General features: G+C 45.0%; 1 protein-coding gene across 1 annotated transcript in view; it reads left to right on the top strand.

Moving 5' to 3' along the window:
• Positions 1 to 15,036, top strand: part of POU2F3 (POU class 2 homeobox 3) — a 66,884-nt gene that overhangs the window by 32,675 nt on the left and 19,173 nt on the right. The window lies entirely within an intron of this gene.

Raw genomic sequence — 15,036 nt, 5'->3', positions numbered from 1 at the left:
ACCCACTGTCCATGATTAACACATTACTTTTTTAACGAGTATCATCAGCATTGAAGCATGTCTTCTGGAATGGTGGCCAAAGCATGAAGGGGCATACGAATGTTTAACATATCTAGCATGTAAATACCTTACAACGCCAGCTACAAAAGAGCCACGCGAACGCCTGTTCTCACTTTCAGGTGACATTGTAAATAAGAAGCAGGCAGAAGTATCTCCCATAAATGTAAACAAAGTTATTTGTCTTAGCGATTGGCTGAACAAGAAGTAGGACTGAGTGGACTTTAGGCTCTAAAGTTTTACATGGTTTTGTTTTTGAGTGCAGTTATGTAACAAAAATATCTACATTTGCAAGCTATACTTTCACGATAAAGAGACAGCACTACAGTAATTATATGAAGTGAACTGAAAAATACTATTTCTTTTATCATTTTTACAGTGCAAATATTTGTAATAAAAATAAGATAAAGTGAGCCCTGTACACTTTGTATTCTGTGTTGTAATAGAAATCAATATATTTGAAAATGTAGAAAAACATCAAAAATATTAAATAAGTTTCAATTGGCATTCTATTGTTTAACAGTGCGATTAGTAGCGATTACTTTTTTTGAGTTATCACGTGAGTTAACTGCGATTAATTGACAGCCCTAGCATCTGCAGCCATGGCACCTGCAGCACCCTCTGATTGTCTGGAGATTTTTGGAGACCGTATTGAGAAATCCCCCCGAAACTGAGTCCCAGGTCAAAACCCTCAGGTGAGGCAGGTGGAGTCAGCACTTCTTACACCGTAGATCCCAGCTCCTAAAATGCTGTAGGACCTTCTCCAAAGCTCACTGAAGTCAGTGGGAAAGACTCCTACTCTGACTTCTGTGGACTCTGGATCAGATCCTCAGAGCCCAAAGGAGGAGGAGGTCTAGAGACAGATGTGGAAGGCGGCAGATTTATGGGTTAGCTCTGGCCTCTAGCCATAGGGTTGGGAAGGGGAAAGCCATAAGAGGCTGTGGCTATCTCAGGGCTGTCGTTAGGGATCTGAGCAGATTTTGCATACATGCAGCTGTGATGCACTTGTCTCTGAGTTTCATGTTCTTCAGCTTTTAGGGCCATAATCACTTGCAAATTCATTACCTTGGTGATGGACGGGCTGTTCTGCCCCTTCCCCTTTCCCGCTGCACATTCTGCCCCTCAAGGTTTGCCCTGGTGGTTTCCATCTGAGAAGGTGTGAGTGGGCCATTATCTGTTTGTTGGCTTTGGCTCATCTGGGCTGGGGTGGCTCAATGGAGGGAGGGATAATTCAGTGGTTTGAGCTTTGGCCTGCTAAACCCAGGGTGGTGAGTTCAATCCTTGAGGGGGCCATTTAAGGATCTGGGCCAAAAATTGGGGATTGGCCCTGCTTTGAGCAGGGGGTTGGACTAGATGACCTCCTGAGGTCTCTTCCAACCCTGGTATTCTATGATTCTATGAATCCCTCCCCATCAAAGGTGTCTTAACAAGCTCTGTTGCCTTCCATTGGAAAACCACACTAAAAACAAAAAAGCCTTGTGACTCCGACTCTGTGGACTCCAGAACTGACAGCAGGGAACTTCCATGAGCCAAAGGGATCACCTGAGCGACTCAGAACTAGTCATAAGGGAAATTTCCCTCGAGATAGAAATAGGCAGTGAAAATACAATATTGTGCTGGATCTAAAGCCACTTGAAGTCAATGGAAAGAGTGCCATTGATTTCACTAGACTTTGGCTCAGACCCAGAGCAGGATTGGGGCCTACTACGTTGAGTGATTTACACCAGAAATGCAGACTCAGCAATGGGCTGTTTCCCCATAGACTCCCCACTGCTGGCCACCCATCTAGACAGGATTTCTTCGTAATGACTAGAGGGGGGAATTAAACATCAGGTCATCACTTTCCATGTATACGCCTTCTATTTATCAGACTGTCAGACAGGTATGCATCATCAATGCTTTCATTAATCTCTCCATCCCGTTTTATTGTGTAACAGTTAGTTGGTTGACTACTTTGTCTCCCAGAGAAACACAAACCCTTGCCAAAATAATATACAGTAGGAAACAAGCCCACAACAGCAAAATGTCTGGCATAATAGGTTTGATCCTTCCCCAGTAGAAGTCAGTTGCAAACAGGAATGATGGAACAATTTGGATAGTGGGGGTGCTGAGAGCCGTTGAACCAAACTGCAAACCCCGTATATGATGGAAACCACTTCAAGCCAGGGGGTGCGGTAGCATGCCTAATTCCAGCACCTGTGGTAGGTGTTGACATTAGTCATGTCTGCTAACATGGTACAGTCCACTGTGGTAACAACCAGCTATCTATATATGAATAGCAGATGTGTGTAACCCATGCTAACAAAGCGTGGCTCTCTGTCCCCCCATAGAGCATGTGCAGAATTAGTAAGTCCTTTATCTCACTAGGTAGAGGCTTGTGCTTTTAGAACCTGAGTTCAATCCCAGTGACAGCCCAGCCAACAGCATTGTTACATGTAGATGTGCTGGTTTGTGTTAGCCATAGTTGTTATATACAGTTGAAATACCTCTCTGGTACAGACGAACCCAATGAGAGCAAGGGCAAGTGTTGTTTCATCTGTATCGTCTGTGATTCTCTCTGTTCAGGCTTGTAACGAGGCTGGTTCTGGCAGGACCCAACGGAGAGTGCCAATTCAGGACCAATTGCTTCAAGCAGGGCAGTCACAGCCCAAGGCTGGGGTTTCTGTGCACACCAAGGCAAACCCAACCAGCCAGATGGAGAAGACTTTAGTTTTACCCCACTGGCTAACCACAAGTGTCACAAGCAATTCCCTTAGACACTCCAGTTTCCCAGTATCACCACCAGTGCCACTCGTTATGGGGACAGATGGTTATGAAAACCAATACCCCAGTAAAAGAGAAAAGGTTCTCTCGATCCCAAAGGACCAAGCCCCAGACCCAGCTCAATATACAAATCAGATCTTACCCACAAATCACGCTGTTGCCAATCCTTTAGAATCTAAAATCTAAAGGTTTATTCATAAAAGGAAAAAGATACAGATGAGAGCTAGAATTGGTTAAATGGAATCAATGACATAGAGTAATGGCAAAGTTCTTGGTTCAGGCTTGCAGCAGTGATAGAATAAACTGCAGGTTCAAATCAAGTCTCTGGAGAACATCCCCAGCTGGGATGAGTCTATCAGTCCTTTGTTCAATGCTTCTGTGTAGCAAAGTCCCTCCAGAGGTAGGAAGCAGGACTGAAGACAAGATGGAGATGAGGGCATCAGCCTTTTATAGTCTCTTGCCATGTGGTGTTTCTTTCTTTGTCCCAAAGACAAGCTGTCCATCCCATGGCCTGGAAAAACCTCAGAGTTGTGTCCATAGGCAGGTCCCTGCATACCTTGCTTAGTCCCAAGGCATGTCTGCCTCCTCTCAATGGGTCAGTTGTACAGCTGATGGTCCTTAATGGGCCATCAAGCAGGCTAGGCAGAGCTGACACCAACTTGTCTGGGGTGTCACCCAGAAGCATAGCATAAGTTTGAAATACAGACAGTATAGAGCCAATACTTACATCTTTAAATACAAAAATGATGCATGCACACAGATAGCATAATCATAACCAGCAAACCATAACCTTGTCTTAGACATCTCCTTTTACCCCCTTTGTACAAGATTTGGTGCCACTACAGGACCTTGGTTGCAACAATGATCTATACGGTCCCAGATTATGTCAATAACGTCACAAGGCTCCATCCATAACTTACTCCAGTTTGGAACTGGAGGGCCAAGATTATGTGACATTTTTGTCCAGTCCCACCTAGATGTTAAGAGACTAATCCAATGGCCCCTGAAGTCTGTGGGAGTCTTTCCATTGACTTCAAAGGGCATTTGGTCAGCCCCTAAAATGGTGTCTCTGTTACAGGTATCCAAGAAAAATCAGACAGTGGGGATTTTGGAGGGAGGGGGAAGGTTGGTTTTGGTTTTGTTTTTACTTAAGCTCTTAGTCCATTGTTCAGGATTTCAAACTGGAGCTGAAGAAATCTGGATCTAAACACATGTTGGGGCTGACTTTAACAGCTTCTGTGCTCCTGCCTTCATCTGGAGCTCTGGGTGCTCATCATTTCTGGAGATGACAAATCTCACACCATCAAAAGCTTCTAATCTCCTCTTTTGGGCAGCCTTAATTCTGGCACCTTCTAACTTCTGAGCCCTTGACGTCACAACCTGAACACATCCTTCCAATGTAGTTTTTCATGTGGGTTTATATATGGGGTGAAGAGAGAAAGAGAGAGACAGGCAGCTCCTGCTTTGCCTGTCTGGCTTGGCTTTTTGGTTGAGTCTAATGCTGGTTTACATCCAAGGAAACAGGTAGCAATAAACCTTCTCCCCGGGGTGTGGGATGTCTCCCAAACTGTGTCAGTGAGGGAACTGGGTGATTCAGCAAACACGGCTTCTTTCTCAGACTAACTGTGTTTGGACTCAATTTGCTTGGTGAAATTCGATGCACAGCACAAAGCCAAACAGATACACCTGCAAAAGGTCTGATCCAAAGCCCATGGACACTTGGGGGAGTTTTTCCATGCATATGTTGTGGCGGGAGTCCCCAGATAGTGCTCTTACACATAGTCTCGCAAGCTCTTAGTGTGCAGGCAATGTTCAGTCTTTAAATAAATGCTGTATTGTTAATTTTGTGATGGAGACTCTGCTGCGGGAGCTGTTTCAAACAGCAAGAGAATTTTCTCTCTGACTAAATCTTTCTGACCAGAGTCAATTCTTGGGACAAAATTCTTTCTGGGAACAGGGCACTGGGGTGTATGCTGAGAGCTCTGGAAGAGGGGATTGCCTGATTGCCATTTTGGCCCACCTCTGTTCAAGGACTGGTATGGATCGTGTAAATGTGGTATATAGTGTTAGGCTATATAAATATATAATACACTCTGTCGATATTGTGTTACATGAGGAATGTACCAGACTCCACATCACTGATTTCTCATTCACTGGGAAGCTGCCCTGTGGGACCCCAATATCTGCTTGGCAGGTCCGGGAACAGAAAGGAGACTCGGTTTCCCCCTTCTCCCAGCAGAGGGAGCCACGGGACCTTTCAAGGCAAGTTTAGCGTTTATTGATGGGGTGGCAGGAGACTGAATTGATCTAGGGTTGGAAGGTCTATTGACACAGCAGTGTGGCAGTGGCATAGAAGTATCAAGGAGTGTGATGTTGGTTTCCTTTCATCTGAGTAGGCAATTCCTGCAGATAAGATGTCATATGTTTAGTGCTAATGATGGGTTTGATGCTGTACAAATATAAAGAATATCCCTGCCCAAGGAGATTACAGTGTAGGTTACAGACATTCAGGCACCAGAATGCACTGGAAACCCAGGGCTGGGAATAACTAAGAGTTCTGCTGTTGGTTTACATTCTCTCCTGTAATGTTGATGATACACTCATGCTTTTAGGATGGATGAGCCTGGAGGGAGGTGATAGCTTGGAGAAGTGGCATTGGGAGGGTAGCATCCACTGACAGCTAAAGAGATGTGACCAAAGGGTAATAAGACCTAATAATAATAATAATCTCATACTTAGCACTTTTCATTAGTAGATATCAAAGCACTTTACAAAGGGAGGTCAGTGTCACCAGCCCCATTTTACAGATGGGGAAACTAAGGCGTGGGGAAGGGAAGTGACTTGCCCAAAGTCGCCGAGCAGGACAGTGGTAGGGCAGAGAATAGATCCCAGGTCTCCTAAATCCCAGTCCCATGCTCTTGTCCACTAGGCCTCGCTGACTGAGGCCATTATGATGGGTTGCCTTTTCCAAAGCACTCAGCATTGGCCTAACTCTGCTCCTAATGGAAGACCATGGTAAAACATCCCATGACATCAGCAGGAGCAGAGAGAGGCTAGCACAGAGAGACTGATTTTTTCAGAGGTGCTGAGCACCTATGGCTGCCATTGAAACTAGTTTCAGAGTAGCAGCCGTGTTAGTCTGTATCTGCAAAAAGAACGAGGAGTACTTGTGGCACCTTAGAAACTAACACATTTATTTGAGCATAAGCTTTCGCGAGCTACAGCTCACTTCATTGGACGCACGCAGTGGAAAATACAGTCGGAAGATCGATAGATACACACATAGAGAAGGTGAAACAATGGGTGTTGCCATACCCACTATAACGAGAGTGATCAGTTAAGGTGAGCTTTTTTTTTTTTTTCTCCTGCTGGTAATAGCTCACCTTAACTGATCACTCTCCTTATAGTGGGTATGGCAACACCCATTGTTTCATGTTCTCTATGTGTGTATATATCTCTTCCTACTGTATTTTCCACTGCGTGCATCCGATGAAGTGGGCTGTAGCCCACGGAAGCTTATGCTCAAATAAATTTGTTAGTCTGTAAGATGCCACAAGTCCTCCTTTTCTTTTTATTGAAACTAGTGGCAGTCATGAATATCAGGCCTAAGGTTATACAGACAGTCTGTGGCAAAGCTGGGAAATGAATTTAGCACTTTGCTCCTTCAAAGAGATTTATGGGAGGAAGGAGATTCATCTGGTTAGATAGCAGGGCTCTGAGTCAGAAGATCTAAGCATTTTATTATTAATAATTTTGTTAGACCTGCGCTTTCCTCCCTTAGGGAGCGGTTCTCATCCTGTTTCATTTCACTTTATCTGCCTCCCCCTCCACCACCCAATACCATGTGCTCCCCACATGCCATTTCAGTTCCTGCTTTGCTCTCCTGCGGGTATCAGCGAAGCTCAGGTTTCACTGCGCCCTCCAGACTTGCATCCCCCTCCCTGATTTGCCCTCCTGTCTGGTGTCAGTTTGCATCCTGCTTCCCTCTTTCCTCCAGGTGTCAGCTCAGATTTCACTTTCTCTTCTCTCTCCTTGCCCTGCAGTATCACCCCCGTCTTAGTTTTGCTTTGCCTCCCTTGGGACCACTTTGGAAAAGAACCTCATTGGCTCGAAACCACCTGTACTCTCCACATCTGTATCAACAGACAGAATATGAGCTGAACGCCAGGCTATCCCTTCCCCTTTGAAGTTTCCCCCACCTTTCCCTGCACTTGTGCATCTAGCACTGACCTGTATCTGTTTGCTGGTTCTCCTACAAAATGCAACCCACTGGGGAAAGGATCCAGAGAAAGATCTGGCTTTAGGTATTGTCCTCTTCCATTTCTATACATGACAGGGTTTGGGCTAGGTCACGTGTGCAGAGGGACCTCTTTGCCAAACCACTGTTGGTCTTTCATGTTGGTAGAAGTGCTAGAATCACCTTTTTGCTTCTTTCTCAACCCATTTCCCGCCTCCCCCCCCCGACAAGAGGGTCTCGCTGCTCCTTCTGGCTGCTCATGGAGTGCCTACTGCTCACTCCTTCCATATTCTTTCTTGCCACCACTCCCATACACATCTGTGGGTGTTCTGCTTGGAGAGAAAGCACAGGACAAAGAGGCACCATGTGTCATCACATGGCTCATCCTTGCCTATGAGTGATTCTGGCCCCAGCTCAACCGCCAGGATGCAACAAAGTGCTGATCCTCTTGTGCTCAAGGTGTCCTTTATGGTGAACTTCCAACGATCTGTGCCAGCCCCTAAGATTTGTTTGTTGAAACTCCCCATGCCACAAACAAGTCTTCAAAATTGGACCATCCATGTCATGGGTGCAGGGTTTTTAGCCAGGCTAGAATCCCCAAGTGAGTAGCCTTTTCTCACTGCAGCTCTTCCCAGCATAGTCACCAAGTCTCTGCCTTCAGGGTGCAAGCCGTCTGCTGAAGCTGGTGGTAGCTACTCCTCACTTCTGATTGGTCCCTTGGCCAGAACCAGAGGCACAAAAGCAAATGCCAAATGCTCTTTTGAAATCTGAATCTAATTTATAACATCATTGGCGTGTGAGAGGCAGAACTGTAGAACTGGTCTAGGTGGTCTAGACATTGGTCTAGGTGGCCCCTCTTTCTTCTTGGTGGCTCTGCTGAGACAGCCAAGAAGGACACTAACTGTGGACGTGGTTTGGGGGATGTGGACATATCGTCCACTTGTGGCTGGAATGAGACCCACCAAACAGCTGGTAACAACGTATGGTCCTTTTTGACCTGAAGACCCAGTATCCCACTGACCAAACCCTTAAACCTTCAGAAAGCTTCAAGTTACTTCTTACTCAAGTCACACCCATTCAGTGGCACCTAGTCTCAGGCTGCCCCAGAGAAGACTAAGTTTCTGGGTATTTTCTATACTGCCACTCCTGTCCCAGGTACTCTGAGCAGGACCCAGCTTTTCAGGAGCTGCTGCTACACACAGAAACACACAAGCAAGAGTCCAATCACTCTCCATTCACCAGCAGGTGAATTTGCAGAGTGCATGCAAATTCCTTTCTCCAAGTGGACTCCTGTAATCCTTGAGTAAATATTTCCCAAGCTTGTAGTGGGCTGCCCTGGCTTTAGAAAGTTGTTTGTAGGGACATACCAGTTGTTTGCACAGTAAAAGCTAAGCTCAGAGACAGAGATGACACTTATCTAGGGGCCAGGCTCTTTCTAAAGCCCTGAGTTGGATAAACCAAAATGTACAGAAATAGCTCTGCTGGCTCTTAACATGATCGTTACCAGTAATAACACAACTTTGCATTTCTCTAGGGCCTTTTATCTGAAGATCTGTACAGATCGGCAAGTGTTTAATTAATTAAAGGCCTCTCGGCACCCTGGAAAGGAGGGGGTGCTACACCCATTTTTCAGAAGGCAAGTCAAGGCACAAAGGGGGCAGGTGCCAGTTTTCAAACAAGGCCTCTAATTTGGGATGCCCGACAATAGACCTGATATTTCAGAGGTGCCAGGCAGCCGGAACTCCCTGTGAAATCAGTGGGAGCTGCATGTATTTGGCACCTTTGGAAATCAGGCCCGGGGATTGGCTCCAGTCAGGCAGCCAGACCAATTAAAGCAACACACTTCCATGGAAAATTTGTCCCACGGTGATTTCTCCAAGGCCATAAATGAAGTTAGTGGCAGATTTGGAAGTAGGTCCCAGGAACACTGGCTCCAAGCCCCCTCCTCTAAGCATTAGGCTGCCCCCGAAATGGAAAGAGAAATGACATTGTATGGTAGAGCTGATCTTGCTTTACTTATTTTGCTTGTATGTATTTAAAACAGTCCCTTTGGCTGCTGTTGCCGTGTCCCAATTCCTTCTGGTGTTGGGACAGAATTCCTCCCAGGGATGCCAAAACTAGCCTGAGCCAATCACGGAACACTGTCGAACCGGGTCTAGGCCATCTGCAGTCACAAGTTCTTGCTGATGCCAAGATAATTTCCTTCTAATGTGGGACACGGCGTGAGGTGCCTTGCAGCGTGGGGGTGGCTAAACCTGGTTCTCACAGCTCATTACACAGATGCCAAGCAGGCGCCTCTTTGCCCACGGCCTGGATGATAGGTCTGGGGACATCAGTACTGCACAGCGGACGGCACTTTAGATGGTCCCAGCCCTGACTGGCAGCTCTCGGGCTCAGGAGGCATTATACAGAACAGAGGAGGGTCATCCCAGCCAGAATGGTCCCTGGAATGAGGACTCTCTCGGGGAATGTTAAAGCACCAGGCCTGGCCCCATTGAGATCAATGGGGGAGTTTTGCCACTGACTTCAATGGGAGCAGGACTGAACCCAGAGGAGCCCTTTCAAGTGTGCGGCATAGCATGGAAGAGGTCTGTAGTGGGAGAAATAGACCCAAGGGATTCTTTAGGAGAGAGTCAGGGACACCACCCAGGAAGGGGGCAGCGGAGAGAAAAGCAAAGATGTGGGCAGGGGTGGAGTACTGGAGAGCTTTGAAGATGGAGAGCCTGAATTTGAGAGAGGAAAGGGAGTGGAGGGGGGAGGGCAGTGCTGCGCTGTGGAAAGAGATCAGGGCAGCAGGGCAAGAAATGAAGATAAGCTTGGCTCATGGCAGCTGGATTTTGGATGAATGGGGAGAGGGGAAGGCCAGGAAAGAATGCGTTGCCGGGGTTCTGTGATGAGTACACGGTATAAATCAAAATGTAATATTTCAGCGTACGGTTTTCTACACGTCTCTCCGAGTCTCTCCTGCTGCTCATTCAACTCAAATGGCTTCATTTTATAAACCGCAAGCTTAGCAGGTCTGTGGATTTTGGTGGAAAAAGCAGCTTGGCCAACTCCGAGCAATATTGGCCAAGATAAAAAAATAACTTAGAATCAGTTGGAAAGAATATCCTGGCTAACCACGGTTCACCCTTTGCCAAATCTGTGCTCGCCAAATACACATCTCCAGATAAAGGCACTCACAAGCCTCTGTGTGTCTGGGGATACGGTACACTGAAATAAACACAACACCCGTTAATTTAATGATGTGCACAATTACAATTTATCTGAACACATCTGCCTGAGCAGCTACTTTAGTCAACGCACTCATTCAAACTGTTCGTTTTTCATTTGCTCTTTTTTGTTTATTTTTTTCCTTTCCTTCCTTCTGCCTCTTCCCCATTTGTATTGCCCTGTTCTACACATGTTCGTTCTGATGTATGTAATTCATTGCTTTGAGGAGAGGACTTCTTTTTCTTATTTTTTCCCTGTTCAAAAACAAAACAACACTAAAGAAATTCCATACAAAAATGTGTTAATGTAAAGTTACAGGTGACACATTTTAAGGTGTAACTGTTGTGTATTTAACGCTTTGATTCCCACAGCCCCATAAGAATAGCTACATATTAAGGCATAACTATTAACAGCATGGGTTTGATCGTGAAATGTAAGATTAGGCCCGGCTTAATAAAACAAAAATAACACAGAGGTGCAATGTGGGTGCATTATGTTTGAGAAGGAAACTATAACTCATAAATGTCCTGACTTCTGTACCTTTTAGGATGGGGTTTTTCCAAAGCATTCAGTAATGGCCTAACTCTGAATGCCGTGTTGTGCTGAAAGCCTTTGCAAATCCTGCTCCTAAACTTCCTACCAACACATAATATTGCCACATGTAGAGTTTCAGAGTGGGGGGTTTGCATTGAATTTATGTTATGTTCCTGACGTCTTGACATCTGTTAATTGAGGATAGTACGTGGGGAAATGGTAACTGAAAACCTATAAATATTGTTGCTATTATTTATTATTATTTTTACTTCATAGTGCCCATAAGGGTGCTAGGTACTTCACAGATAAACACATAACAGGCAAGAAATGAAGGGTGGTCTTGTGGTTAAAGCAGCACCCTGGGCATTGTGTGTTCGATTCCTATCTCTGTCACAAGTTCCCTGTGTGACCATAGCCAACTCACTCAAGGTCAGGTTCTCACACCCTTACTCAGGTTTAGTAGCACTTTACTCTGTGAGTGATTTCAGTGAGACCATCTGTGGAGTGAGGTACTACTCAGTGTGAGGGAGGGAATTAAAATCTTCCCCTTCAACTCCTTGTTCCTCAGTTCACCATCTGTTAAATCGGAATAATAATGCAACTTTACCTCAACTGGAGTGTTATGAGGATACATTTATTAATGATTGGGAGCTGCTGAGATGCAACAACATTGTGAGCTAGATAACTAGGAGAGGTCTGTGTCTCGAAGAGCTTACAGTCTAAATTCAAGCTACATAATAAATGTGTGATCATTCACAGCACCCTGAGGTGGATCCTCCCATAACATACCATTTTGCCTAATGTGTAGTGTATGTAATATGCGGTGAGGGTGGCGACACGCATGCAGTCTAGGGTGAAACTCTAGTCTGGGTGGTTAGAAGAAGCATCCAGATTTGGGGGTGCTATGTCAAACCCATCCCTTTAAGGGTTCCTCACTATTGGTAAATACAAACCCGCCTTGCCAAGAGAGGGATGGGAGGGCAATCATTTTGCATCAGAAATGTTGAGGAAGAAGAGGTGACTTTGTGTCTTACAAGAAGGAGGACAGAGTAGGTGTTGAGGTCACCCCATGGAAATGCAACCTGCAGTTTATAGGACCAAATGTGGGGCCAGTCTGCCTGCCTAGCTATCTAGCCATCTACCTGTTACTGACATGGCCTTCATCACTGTAACATCTGAGCTGCGAGCATGCTTTTTTCTAACCGCCTTGCGTGAGCCTGGACTTTCACAGCTTGCAGGATGTCTCCAGGATGTTTTCATGAGGTAAGCCTTTGCCAAATGTTTATAGATCTGTTACAAAACAGATGTGCTCTCTTTTTCTTCTTTTTTTTAACCTTCTCTCTGTTGGTAAGGAAGAGTTTTTGTGTAGTAATTGCAGGCAGGTTGGGAGATGTTCTCTCCATAATTCTCTGTCTTATGAAATGTTTATGTAACATCTTCCACCAATGGATTGCGCAAGTGAGCCGAACAGCTTTGATAATTTTCCATCACCCACAATTTGTTTTTTGTTTTGTTTATGCGGGTTTTTTTCCCACCAGGATTGGGTAAGAAACCCATCAATTGGCTGTCAGAGTGAGCAGACCCACCAGCCAACTAGTGAAGGGACCAACCAGTCAATGAGGGAAGGGACTTCCTTTAAACTAGCTTGCTCTCCATTTGCTTTTTATTTGGGGTCAGAGGCCCCAAAACAAACTATGTCAAGATAGGGAGAACATCTAGATTAGATTTGCCGGAGCAATTCCTTTTCTGCACCCCAGTAATCCTTTAATGCAGTAGCTTCATGTGATGTATTTATGTCACCCTCTAGTGGATCATCAAGAGGATAATTTGCCTACTATTTTACTAGTCTTAGGAGATCCCCTTTAGCTCAGTTGGTAGATACCTGTGGTTTTGCAGATGAAGGTCTAGAGTTCTAGTCCCTCCTCCCGGTGTGTATGATCTGTGTATCAATAGTATTTGTTGTTTGTGGCACATCATTTTGCTTCATCCCCCTGCAGAAATCTCTCCCTGGGTTGGGGCACAGTGAGTATATTCCTAATAGTTTGCTGTGCAATCTGCAATTGCATTCTTACTGAGGCAAATTGCATAATTTCCCTGAATTTAACATAGGAGAGGAGGAAACCTACCGTCTCCCTGCTGCCCTTCTGTTCACTTGTCCCAGTCTACCTTGACCTCCATACAGAGACCCCAGAGAAACTCAGCACAATCTGACCTTCATTTTGCTCTCTAGCTTAAAATCACAAGAGCTGAGACACTAACTTTTATCATGGGTCTCCTTTATAGTTGCTGATTTTTCAGAAAGTCCTAGCTTCTGGAGTCAGGTGATTATGTGAGAATCTCTGCTTTCTTTTTTAAAAAGGTAAAATTCTGTCCCTCTTGGTCTGGTGAAAAGGCTTGAAAACATGGCCTAGGTGCACTCAGAAACCAGAAGGGAAAACAATATTATTTTAAAAAATCTCATGATAGCAGCCTGACTCGTAGTTGTTGAATGCTTGGGATTGGAAAATCCTGTAAAGCTTTCTCTGGATGAACCAAAGATGGAAGGATCTGCATAAACACCCCAAACTTTGTGACTTGGATACATCCCAAACATATAGTAGTAAACAGATAAGAAGCAGCCGTTATGCAGGGGAGGGATGGAGTAAATTTGAGTCTAACACTAATGAAATAAGGTACAATGGAGAAGAGTTGGTTAATTACACCCAGAGTTCCTCCCATCTTCTCTGGAGAAAACTGGCGAATTCCAGGAAGTGGGGGACAAGCTGTTGGAGTTGTTGTTTTCTAAATTGGGAACCAGGTGGTGTGTTTTTTTTTTTTTGGCCAAACCCACCTCTGGATCTCATGTGTTGTGATGTAGCTACACACCCTTTTCTTCCTGGAACGCTTCCAAATCATTCCATTTGGCAGCTGTAAAAATTGATTTCAGTTTGGAAATGGCTTGTGGTTCTTGAATGCTCAGCTCCGATTAGGTTCAGGCAGAAGAAAGCACCTCTGTCTTGGTGTGGGCACGGTCACTTTTCTGTCGGTGGCTGTTTGGATTCGGATTCCTGAGTCACGTGAGCCACAGACACATGAATCCCTTGGCAATTTGCTGGATCTTTAATTGTAACGATTGCAAGTAGGGGTAACTTTTTTTTTTAAAATGTGGTTGTTTCTGGTAAATCGATCTTCAGAAGGGAAAGAACTTGGTGATGAGGAAAGGGTTGAAGTGGAGTGATGGGCTCAGAGGAGAGGAAATGATGTATTCCATAGGGCCTTTCATTTAATGGTCACCAACTCAAACACTGCCCGGATCGGTAGTGATCAAAAGGTTTTACCATCTGTCAAGTAGAAGAGCACTCCCTCCTGAGAGGTGGGGAAGAACTAGAATTCTCAGCCGTCTTTGGAAGGGGTTAATATTGCACAGTAAGCTTATGCAGTGTATATAGCTACAGCATGTTGCCAAAAAGAGATGTCATAATTCTGGTTTTTGTGTACTACACCTTTAAATGTGTAAATTAATCTTCACAGGGGCAGCTTCCTTTCTGTGCTTCAGTTCAGAGTGAGAAAGAGAGATTGTGTTCTCTCTCTTTCTCTTGGAGACTCTTATATTTGTTCTTTCTTAGTTGTTTTTCCTCAATCTGTAACAAAAGCCCTCTCGACTGAAAAATGCATGCTTTGCTCATTGTTTGTGGGAAAACCTAAGTTTCTTGTCTCTCTCTGCTGGTAGGAAGCTATATTACTCACTCTCTGCTCTAGCATCTCAGGACACTGGAGAATTAAAAGGTTTTGTCTCTTCAGCGATCTTGGATTCTGTCATTAACTACCCCTGGTAGCAAAAGCCATCCCAGATTCTAAGAGAGAGTTCACAACCCCGAGCCAAAGCATAGGGATTTCATGACACTGGGAAAAATTAGACCTGAATCAGGACTGTCACTTGAAAGGACCCAAACTAGAACCCCAGAACCAAACCCTCAAAGATTTGGCTTTGGATCAGAATTTTGCCACTTTGATCCGTTTCAAGAAAAGACCTATTCGATTAGGCCAAAAAGTTCTCTCTGCTCCCTACAGATGCAGGATACAGTCCTCCCAGTTGAGGATGAGCAAGACCCTAACCTGGTGTTGCACCGATTCCACTCAGCCTGCCATGGTTACGTGTGAGCATTCCTTTGTTCTCCAAAATCCTATTGTCCATCCCATGGGGGCGCCATATCCCAGTGACAAATTACACCCGATGCAACAAGAAGCAACGG

Source organism: Natator depressus, chromosome 22, assembly GCF_965152275.1.
Source record: "Natator depressus isolate rNatDep1 chromosome 22, rNatDep2.hap1, whole genome shotgun sequence".
Taxonomy (NCBI): Eukaryota; Metazoa; Chordata; order Testudines; family Cheloniidae; genus Natator; species Natator depressus.
Note: the sequence above shows the minus strand (reverse complement) of the source record. Positions and strands in the feature narration are given on the sequence as shown.